Source organism: Heterocephalus glaber, unplaced genomic scaffold (assembly GCF_053883595.1).
Source record: "Heterocephalus glaber isolate CG9 unplaced genomic scaffold, H.glaber_assembly_v1.0 deba00001613, whole genome shotgun sequence".
Classification (NCBI taxonomy): Eukaryota; Metazoa; Chordata; class Mammalia; order Rodentia; family Bathyergidae; genus Heterocephalus; species Heterocephalus glaber.
This window is the reverse complement of record NW_028258384.1, coordinates 33,547,076-33,558,133: the sequence shown is the minus strand read 5'-3', so window position 1 is coordinate 33,558,133 and position 11,058 is coordinate 33,547,076. Positions and strand designations below refer to the sequence as shown.

The 11,058-nt window shown below is 37.3% G+C and overlaps 2 pseudogenes; one reads left to right on the top strand and one right to left on the bottom strand.

The window, feature by feature from the left end:
- The first annotated feature begins 583 nt into the window (after window positions 1-583).
- Window positions 584-2,296, top strand: LOC101726342 (importin subunit alpha-8 pseudogene; annotated as a pseudogene).
- Window positions 2,297-7,031: 4,735 nt separating this feature from the next.
- Window positions 7,032-8,187, bottom strand: LOC101711114 (BRISC complex subunit Abraxas 2 pseudogene; annotated as a pseudogene).
- Window positions 8,188-11,058: the final 2,871 nt, after the last annotated feature.

Genomic DNA, 11,058 nt, shown 5'->3' with positions numbered 1-11,058 from the left:
AACAGCCATAGGCTTTTCTTAGCTGCTGGCCTGGTCCACTGTTTCTCCCTGGAGCTTCCAACTCTCTGGGGCTTACCTTGCCTTCCAAGGCAATTGGTCTCATTCATGATCAGGCTGCTTGGTTGTTTGGCACTCCTTCTGTCCTATGTCAAGGGGAAACAAAATCCAGAGCAGGCTTGGAGTGGGTGGGTGGGTGTGGAATTCACGAGCAAGGAGTTGGTTGAGTGCAAACACCACAGTATGGAGGAGGTAGCTTCTATCCATGTTCCACCTCATAATCATTTCATAACTAATGATATTGATCATCTTTTCCTGTGCTTTTTGAATGTTTCTATACAATTTTTCAATAAGTATCTAGTCACATCTTTTGCCAATTTTTAAACTGAGTTCTTTTTTAGTTGTATAGGTCCTTCATATAATGTGTATACTAGACTCTCGTCAGATGTATGTTTTGCAGTTTTTCTCTCTTTTTCTAGTTGTCTATTTACTTCCTTAGTGTCCTTTGATGCTGAAAAGGCTGAATTGTTTTGAAGTCTAATTTATGAATTTTTCTTTTGTTGTTTGTGCTTTTAAAAGATCTTATAGTCAGTTGTTAAGTTCAATATCATAGACAGCTGTCTGCCAGGTGATTTTCATCTTTTAATCAATATGCTAACCCTGGATGTCCCAGAAGAGAGGCTGAAAAAATTTAACTACCAAGGAAAAGATGCATCTGTGAGGTGGCAACAGAGGATGGCACTCAGCCTGGAGCTCCAGAAGGCCAAGAAAGGTGAGCAGGCTTTAAAGAGGAGGTATATCACCTACCTCTCCCCTGACCTAGCTTCTAAAGGGGTCAGTCTGACACTGGATGAAATAATCAAAGGTGTGAATAGCTCAGATCTAGCTGTATGCTTCCAAGCCACCTAGGCAATCAGGAAAATGCTGTCCCAGGAAAGTAATCCTCCTCTCAAAATGATTGTTGAATCGGGGTCATCCCCAGGATGGCGGAGTTCCTGAAGTCATCCCATCACCCCTGTTTGCAGTTCGAGGCAGCCTGGGCTCTGACCAACATTGCTTCAGGGACTTCAGCAGAGACCCAAGCAATTGTGAACGGGGGTGCCATTCCACCCCTTGCTGAGCTCCTGTCTTCCCCCAATATGACTGTGTGTGAGCAGGCATTGTGGGCACTGGGCAGCATAGCCGGCGATGGCCCAGAATTCAGAAATGTTGTTATCTCCAGCAATGTCATCCCACATCTGCCAGTCCTGGTTTCATCAACCATATCAATCACATTTCTATGGAATGTCACATGGACCTTGTCCAACCTGTGCCGAAGCAAGGACCCATACCCTTGCGAGGAGGCAGTGAGGCAGATGCTGCCTGTCTTCTCCTACCTCCTCCAGGACCAGGACAGTGAGATTCTCTCAGACACCTGCTGGGCCCTGTCCTACCTCACGGATGCCTGCAGTGAGCACATTGCCCTGGTGCTTGACACAGGGGTCCTTCCCAGGCTGGTGGAGCTCCTGACCAGTGTGGAACTCAGTGTTTTGACCCCTTCTCTCCACACAGTGGGGAACATTGTCACAGGAACGGATCAACAGACCCAGATGGCCATCGATGCAGGCATGCTGAAGGTGTTGCCCCAGCTCCTACAACACCCCAAGTCCTCCATCCAGAAGGAGGCAACCTGGGCCCTGAGCAACGTGACCACTGGGCCCCACGAGCACATCCAGGAGCTGATCACTCATAATTTGCTGCTTCCTTTGGTGGCTTTGCTCAGAAATGGAGAATACAAAGTCCAGAAAGAAGCTGTCTGGACAGTGGCTAACTTCACAACGGGGGCCTCCTTGGACCAGTTGTTCTAGCTTGTTCACTTTGGAGTCCTGGGGCCACTGTTGAATCTGCTCACTGTCCCAGATGTGAAGATCAGCCTCATCATCCTCAGTGTCATCTCTTATGTCCTCCAGGCTGCGCAGAAGCTGAATGATAAGAAAAGCTTGTGTCTTCTGATGGAAGAACTTGGTGGGATCAATAGAATCAAGGCTTTACAACTTCATGAGAACTGTCAGATTAGCTGGGCTGCTCTGAAAATCATCAAGAACCACTTTGGTGAGGAAGAAGATACTGACATGCATATCCTCAGTCCAAAGCCAGGACTGTGAATGTATGAATTTCTTCGAGGGAAAATAGCAGAGGCTCCACAACTTCTAAACCCATAACCCAGTGCTAAAGGATATGTCCTTTGAGAAGCAGCATTGCTATTTCTTAGTATATCACAAATGTAAGGTTTTTAAAACTTAATAAAATGTTGAGCACTTTCAAAAAGCGTTCAATATCATAAAGCTTTTTCTTCCACAAACTTTACTTCTAAGAAGCTTAAAATTTTAGCACTTAGGTCTTTGATATATGTTATAAGGTAAGGACCCAATTTTTCTTTCTTATTTGAATATCCAATTGTTCCAGCACCATTTGTTGGAAAGACTATTCTTTCCTCATTGCCTTACCTTAGCACCTCTTTGAAAATTAATTGACCTTAGGTGGGAATGGTGATACATAAGTGTAATCTCAGCACTCTGGGAGGCTGAGGCAGGAGGATTGAAAGTTTGGCCCAATCAACTAAACTTAGTGAGACTGTCTCAAAAGAAAAAAGAAGAAAGTAAAAGCTGGGAATGTTGCTCAGGTGAAGGCCCTGGGTTTAATCCCCACCACAAAAAATTCTTTCAGATTTTCTATGTATAAGATCATGTCCTCTCTGAATAAAGATGCTTACTCTTATCTAATTTGGATGACTCTTATTTATTTTTCTCAGTTAAATTACTTTATTCTTTACTGTTTTTGTTTCATTTCCCCAAGCTTTATTGACATAACTGAGAAATAAAAATTGTATATAGTCAAGGTGTACAACATGATAATTTGATATATGAATACATTCTGAAATGATTTCTACTATCAAATTAATACATTGTATTAGTTTGTTTTCTATTACTACAATGAAATACCCAAGGCAGGCTAATTTTATAAAGAAAATATGTTTATTTTGTTCACAGTTTTAGAGGCTAAAAGTCCAAGATTGAATAGCCCCATTGTTTTGGCCTCTAGTGAGGGACTAATGGGAGACAGCATCGTGAGAGGTTCCTGTCAACAAGCAAATATCATCAGACAGGAAGGCAGAAAGTCAGGTGGAGCCACGTTTGTTCTTTCCAAGAACATTCTCTTGAGTACTATCCAAGGAATCCTATGAAAACTGCATTAATCCTCCCCAAAGGCAGGTACCTTAATGACCCAATGACATCCCATCAATCCCTATCTCTTAAAGGACCACATCACCTCCCAACACTGCCACACTGGGGATCAAAGGAATCAAATTTCCAAAACATAAAACCTTGGGGGACACACCATATCCAAACTACAGCACATATGCATCATCACACTTAATTATCATTATGTGAGAACCAAGATGCATTATGTAAAGGTACAATTCCCAATGAGAAATGTAAATGTGTTTTATACCTACAATGTACCAATAAAAGAATTTAATACAAAAAACCCCCCAAAATTGACAGCATTAGGAGAAAAAAACAAATTATCATTATGTGTGTGTGTATGGTGAAGACATTTAAGATCTACTCTGCAAATTTCAAATACACAATAAAGCGTCAGTACCACTAATCACCATGGTATATATCAAATCTCTAGAATTATTTCTTTTTTATTTTTATTGATTTTTTAATTTTTTAAATTTTATTTTATTGGTACATTTTAGGTATACAATATAATGACATACATCATTGGAAATTTGCACCTTTACAAAATCTCTCTTGGTTTTTATTTTTCCCCCTTCCCCTGCCCTCCCTTCAACCCCTCCATCCCTCCCCATTTACAAAGATTTTGTTTCCATTTTTTCATTTTCTCATATTAATTCCATTTCCTTCTTTCCTTTCCCCTACCCTCCCACTTTCCCTTCCCCTTTGCCACTTTTCTTCCTATTTCACATTAACTCTTATACCTTTTAGTCCTTATTTACAATTTCAGTTTCTCACACTAGAGAAACTATTTGGTATTTATAGATGTGTGTCCTATTTATTTCACTTAGGAGTATCAGTTCAATGTGCATCCATTTAGCTATAAATGTCTCTAATTTCTCTTTTTTATGGCTGAGTAGTACTCCATTTTATAAAAAAACCACATTTTCTTTATCCAGTCTCCAGTAGAATTATTTATCTTATAACTGAAATTTTTACCCTTTGGCCAATACTTCCCATTTCCTATGACTCCCAGACTCCGGAAATCACTGCTCTACTCTGCCTCAATGAGTTTGACTTGTATTTTACATCTGAATAATATTCCATTTCCTTTATGCCACATTTCCTTAATCCATTCATTCATCAGTGGCTGAATTATGTTGTTTCTATATCTTAGTTATTGTAAAATGCTGCAATAAATGTGATTATGCAGATATTCACTTGAGATACTGATATTATTTACTCTGAGTATATACTCAGAAGTGGGATTGCTGGATCATGTGGTAGTTCTAATTTTAGTTTTTTGAGGAAACTCCATACTGTTTTCCATAATGACTGTACATTGGTGGTAATTAACATTACCACCAACAGTGTACAAGAGCTTCCTTTTGTCCATATCCATGCCAACACTTTATACTGCTTGTCTTTTTGATAATAGAAATTACAATAGGTGTTAGGTGATATCTCATTGTGGTTTTGATTTGTATTCTCCTGGTGATTAGTGATGTTGAGCATCTTTTAATAGACCTTTTGGACATTTATATGCCTTCTTTGGAAAAATGTCTATTCAGGTCCTTTGTCCATTTTAAAATCAGGTTATTTCTTCTTTTACTATTGATTTGAATATGTTCCTTATAAATATTGGATATTAAATTATTAGATAGCTCTTGCGCACATACTATTAAAACACTTGCCTCTAAATATTTTTTTAGAAATGCCCTTTGGGGAGAAATTGTTAGTGCTATGCTACTGATGATGACAGGTCTATCTAACCAGTCTTCCAGGAAGTTTCTGAATAGGTCAAATAATGAAAATTTTGAGAGAATTAATTCTGTTCTGATCTCTTTAGTTCTGAGAATGTAGGCTGTTGTGTTCAAGACTACCACTGATTTAAGGAGAAGGGAGTGGAATAAGGTAAGATAAAATGCCAAAAAATCACTCTGTTCTTACAGATATTTAGACACTACTTTGAAGATGTGATTTTCAGGTTGTTGCAAGCCTTTGCTTAATGTCTAGAGTTCTGAAAAAGTTGAATGTGGCATTTTGCTAGTTTTTCATTGTTTTAATGGAGGCATGAGATTTTGAATTTTCTTACTCTGCTATTTTCACTGGCTTTGGGCCTGCAAATATATTTTTTTTTCGTGATTAAATAAATTTTTATTGTCACATTTAACTGCTTTGTCTGATATACATTGTAGATTTCAGTACAGCATAAAAATAAAAATATTTTCCTGACTGTCAAAATGTGAACAGAAGAGATGGCAATGGCACTTAAAGAAAGAAAATTCACACTGGTGCTGAAGCTGCTAGTAGGTTGCTGATAAGAACTGGAACACATCTGCAGATAAAATGATCTGCAGCATTTCAAATAAAATGGCAGTGGTGTAAGGCCAACAAAACCAGGAGAGCAGTTAAAATGCAGACCCCAGGAGTACATATCCAAGGAATGGCAGTCTTAGCATTTCAAGTTCACATTATATTGTCTGATTTAGTTTTGGAACTGGAGTTCGTAAGTAAATGTCTACCCTATAAAATGAAACTATTCTTTTGAAACTGGATTTTAAACTTCTTTAACAACTTCCTTATTCTTACAGGTTTTAACTAGTCCAGAGGAAAGGCAGTTAAGCTCCAAGTATTAACTTCATAGGCTGAACCATAAATGGCGGGCCATGCCATTTCCAAACCAGAAACCCAACATACCCTCGAATGTCTCAGTGGTTTCACACATTTCAGGCAAAACTACAAAACAAGTAGTAATTAATTAAATAAAAATATAGGTGCATCCCAACAGAGTCTCTACACATTCCATAGTTATCCTCTAAATGGCAACTTAAAAAAATAACAAATCTTTTTCACCAAGATTACCAAATGGTTTATTAAATGTCTTTCCTCCACAAGTAAGACTAACACTAGGATTTGTCAGAAGATCTAACTGAGTTATACCCCTTATATATGAATTCAGCTGAATCACTGTGTCTAGAATCTGTTCATCGTAAAACTCAGGTCTGGCACATAATTTCTTTTTGTTATCCAATGCTGTGTGTCCCTCCTCTAAGACTCCAGAACAGAGACCATAATGTGCTAGTGCAACATGGCAGTCACTGTCATCCACCAAAAGAAAAGTAATTAACTTATTTGATGACATACTTATCTGGATGATTATTTACTGGTAATTAGTATTTCTACAATTTTTTTTAAAAAGGCAACCATTTCAAATGACAATACATATCAGGCTAGTAGAAAAAAGTTGAAACAAAGCCCTCTCATTTGATCTCACAAAGTCATGCAGACAAGAGAAGGTAAGTATATCTGATTTGTTCTAATCAGGCTTCTTGGAATTAACAAAATTTCTTTTCTCACAAAGATGAATTTGGCTCATCATAGAAAGAAGTTCTTTGAAGGCTGTTGCTAAACTTGTTTCCCTTTGAAAAAGTAAATTTCAAGGCATAATAGTGCAAGAGGTAAGTTTTTGACTTATAGAACATTTATAGACTAATTGTGCTTAGTCTCTAATTTCCAATTTATTTTAAAGAACAGAAACTACACTGATAAAGTTTCATTTTTCCCAAATTTACCAGTACATCCATGAATCGCATCAGAATTATGCCAATTTGATTATCTTAATGATTTTGTTGTGAAACCTGCACACTGCGTCCAAAGGTAAGACCAGTGGACAGACACTCTTACAGGTTCTGTGCACAAGGACTTTCCTCTTGGGAGCCAAGGTATCTGAAAAAGCAGTTCTCCCTCCAGATTGAGTCCTCAACCATCTCTCAATAAGCAATTCTGAAAAACAGTCCTAGGTAAAGAGTTTCTTTTGTTCAGCTAAATCTGGCAGGTCTGAGTGTTCCTGGGGTCCTCATCAGGTTGTATCGTGGGTCGCGAATCCTTTGAATGTGAGAATTCACTATTAGAGGGCTCTGTAGGGTCAATCAAATTTTCATAATCACTGTCATCTGATTCCTCACCACTGTCTCCAACTGCTCTTTGGGAAGGAAGGTCTGCTCCACTTCCGGGATACTTGAGTCCGGCACTGGTGGAAACGTAACTAGATGAGCCTACGGCTTGAGGTCGAGGCATAAAGACACTCCTTTCCATGTGAGAGTGGCTCAGAGTACTTTCTTGATTGTTTGGGTGAAAATCAGAGTAAGGGGGAGGAGGATCAGAAGGTTCTGCATCTCCAAATGTACTTCTACCTTCAGCTGTAAACCCAGAATAGGGCATCCGAGGACTGAATACTGGTTCCAGACTTTCAGATGGTATCTGCTTAACACAGCCTGCTGCAATCCTGTACTTTCTCTTGAAGTGCATTATAAACCTGATAAATTTCCCTGATGTCTTTCATTACTCCATCCTTGTCAAAGAAGTCAGTACCATGTTCTTTAATAACTTTGGCATAACTCTGAGAAGTATTTGGCACTGAAGACACTTTGTACTCTTGCTGGCTAGTATTGCCTAGATTGGGAATAGTAAGTGATATCTTTTGATTATACCTGCGATTTGGTCTAAAGAGAACATATTCTAAAGCATGAGTGGAATTGTTGGCGGTGGAGATGAAGCTGAAGAGAAGGAAGACGAGGTCAGGCACACCAAGGATGCGGGTGAGCTGCTTATGGATAACCTGCTCTCTGTATGACATCTGTTGTTGTGTGTTTCGCCGGAATCTGTACCATCCAATAACTTTCTTTCTCCGATCTTTAAGAATTCTGTCCAGACTCTCTTCATTAACTTTACTTGCATAGTCATAAAAACTAAAAAGTTTTGAACAAGGCTGATGGTTATGGATTTCAATAACTTGCAGGAATTCTGTGTTGCTAATTTGTTAGTCACTGATGCTAAAGATTTCCTCCTGTCTTACCTCTCCCAGCAAAAATCCTTCGTGGTCCGCCTTGCTGTTGACGCTGTGGAAACACACAGAGCTGAAGGTGTAGCCCGAAATGGAAGCTGCCATGATGGAAATCTCTGGACCTGCAAATATTTTAACAGTGAACTTTGTAATAGTTTAGAATCTCCAGCCCCCACAACTTATTTGAATCTCTGTCTCTGGAATACCACTAAAGAAAGTTGTTGACAAGTGAAGGTCACAGTCCATGATTTATTTATGCTCTCCACCTCAGTCAGAATCTCCATACAGCAGTATTCCATTTCTCTCCTATTGACTACAAGTAGCTATTCCAAATTTCCTCCACTTTCATCAATCCCTAATTCCACTTCTACTTAATTCTCTTTGTTCTTAAAAGGTCCACAATTCAAAATCTATTTGTATCTTATTTGCATTGCTCTTAATAGTAGAGGTCTTAGGTCAAACTGTCTTGGTTCAGTCCCTATGTTTTTACTTACTAGCTGTATGGCATTGAAAAAGTTATCACCTCTCTTTGTCTATTTTCTCATCCTTAAAGGTCAGTATAGGGTTAAATAAAATAGTCTCTATAACACTCTTAGGAAGGTGTTTTTATGAAATATTAGCTATCATCATATCATCATCATCATCATTATCATAATCAACATCCCTATGACTCCTATCTGTAAGGGATAAGTTTCTATCCTCAACACTTATCACTTGTGTTCTCTTAAACCCATCTTTTCTATTACAGTGCATGTTTAGCACTGACTTCTTACCTTTGGCTTATATCTCATTCAAATATCAAGACTTTTTAAAACTCAAGAACAAAAATGAAAAGCAAAATTTAAAAAAAATTTAAAAACCTAACTCCATTTTCTCCAACAAATTGTTGGTCCTTCCTTTTCTTTCCTGCAAAATTTTTCCAAATTTTCATTTGTTATTCATTGCCTACTTTCAACCTAGACTTGCTTCTGAACAGTTACCCCTGGCAATGACCTAATCCCTTTATTCAAATATTTTTTTCAGTTTTCATTTTCCTGATCTTTCTATATATCTAATATCTTCATCTGTTTTTTCTTAACATTAAATTCTTCTAGAATTTTCCCCAATCTTTCCTATGTACCCATTCTGGCTCCTTTATTGGCTCAGGGTTCAATTTTTGCTGCCTCTCTGCACCCTAGGGAGTAAAAACACTTTCTTGATCCCCTTCCCATTTGAGAAAGATCTGTCTCCCTGCTTCTTATTATCTATCTTTTATTATGCTCTTTTTTATAATTTGGTGGAGAGAGAATGGAAAAAGAATTAAGATGTGTTATATAAATGTATCAACTTCATACAAGGAATGTAAACATTATGTACTACAAATATGTACTAATAAAAAAATAAATGAAAAAGACTTTCTTGTCTTCTGGTAGTTCTCACTAGTTTCATTGTAAACCTCTGTTGCAGTCCCATTGCTAGGAGGCAAATTTAGTGCCTCAATCCTAAGCAAAACTTGTAAAGGTCATGCCATATGAGCTTGTTTCTGTGCACCAGAATACATAGAATCCATGGTAACTTTTAATGTTACTTTTGGATTCTTTTATAATATTTCAATTTCTACCTCCTTGTCCATCCTGAAGATTATTGCCAGATTTTCCTTAAATATAAAAATATCTAAAAAGTTTATAATTAGGAGAGGGCGGGAAAAGTGGTAAGGGAAAGGGAAGAAGAAGAGTAATAGCAAGTAGAGAAATGAGAAGTAGAAGACAAAAAAAGAAGCAGGCCTATACATCAGAATTATATAAATGAAATTAAAATACATTTTCATAATTTCACACAGTTGTAGTAATACACAGTGGTCATCCTTTATCCATGGTTTCCTTGTCTGTGGCTTTAGTTACTCATGGTCAACAATGTCTAAAATATTAAATGGAAATTTACAAAAATAAATAGTTCTTAAGTTTTAAAATGTGTACTGTTCTGAGTAGCATGATGAAACATCACATCATTCTGGTCCATCCCACCTGACCACGCATCATAGCTTGGTCTAGTGTATCCATGCTGCATACACTTAGTAGCTGTCTCAGTTATCTGATTGACTTTCAGCATCACAGAGCTTGTGTTCAGTAATCCTTATGGAATAGCTTAATGTTATTTCACACTGTCTGTTGTTCACCTCATGTCATCTCATTATATAGGTACTGTATTATCTTACATCCTCACAAGAAGGGTGAGTACAGTACAATATTTTGAGAGAAAGAGAAAAAACTACATTCACATGGCTGTTCTTATATTGTTATAATTTCTATTAGTAGTTACTGTTGTTAATTTCTTGCTGTCCCAAAGTATAAATTTAATTTTATCATAGGTATGGATGTGTAACATAATATATAGAGAGTCTGATACTATCCCAGGTTTCAAGTATTCACTGGGGATCTTGGAACATATCCCCCAGATAAAGGAAGACTACTTTGATTATTAACATTTTATATTTAATTGTTGACATGAGCCTTTTGAAAATGCTTATTTCTAGGATTCCTTTAATGAAGCTATTAGTATCTAGCTCTTTCACATTGAAAGAATATACATGTTAAAGTCTTCATAAAATTAATTTCTCAGCACTCTGAGATGACATATCATTTGTATATATTTCCTAGAAAAACCAATAAAAGGTAAATTTTAGCTCAGTTCAAGTTAAACTATTTCAAAACAAAAAAGTTTCCTAAGTACTTTAAATATAATTGAGGATCAGGTTAGCAAAGTTTTCCAGAGCTTTGTTCAATCATTCTAGGCTTTAACACTTTAATTTAAAACAACACAAATCTTGCTGTTTTTACTCAGATTAAGCCATTTTTCTTGAATAAACACTTCCTGTATCATTACAAGCTTTGGTTAATTTCCAGAGTTTTAGTGAATTTCCAAATTTAATCCATAGAGTTTTTGTTAGTGTTCTCAAGGATTCTTGGATACTTTCACCTCACTATTTTTGCTAATGTCCTGCAGTACACAATT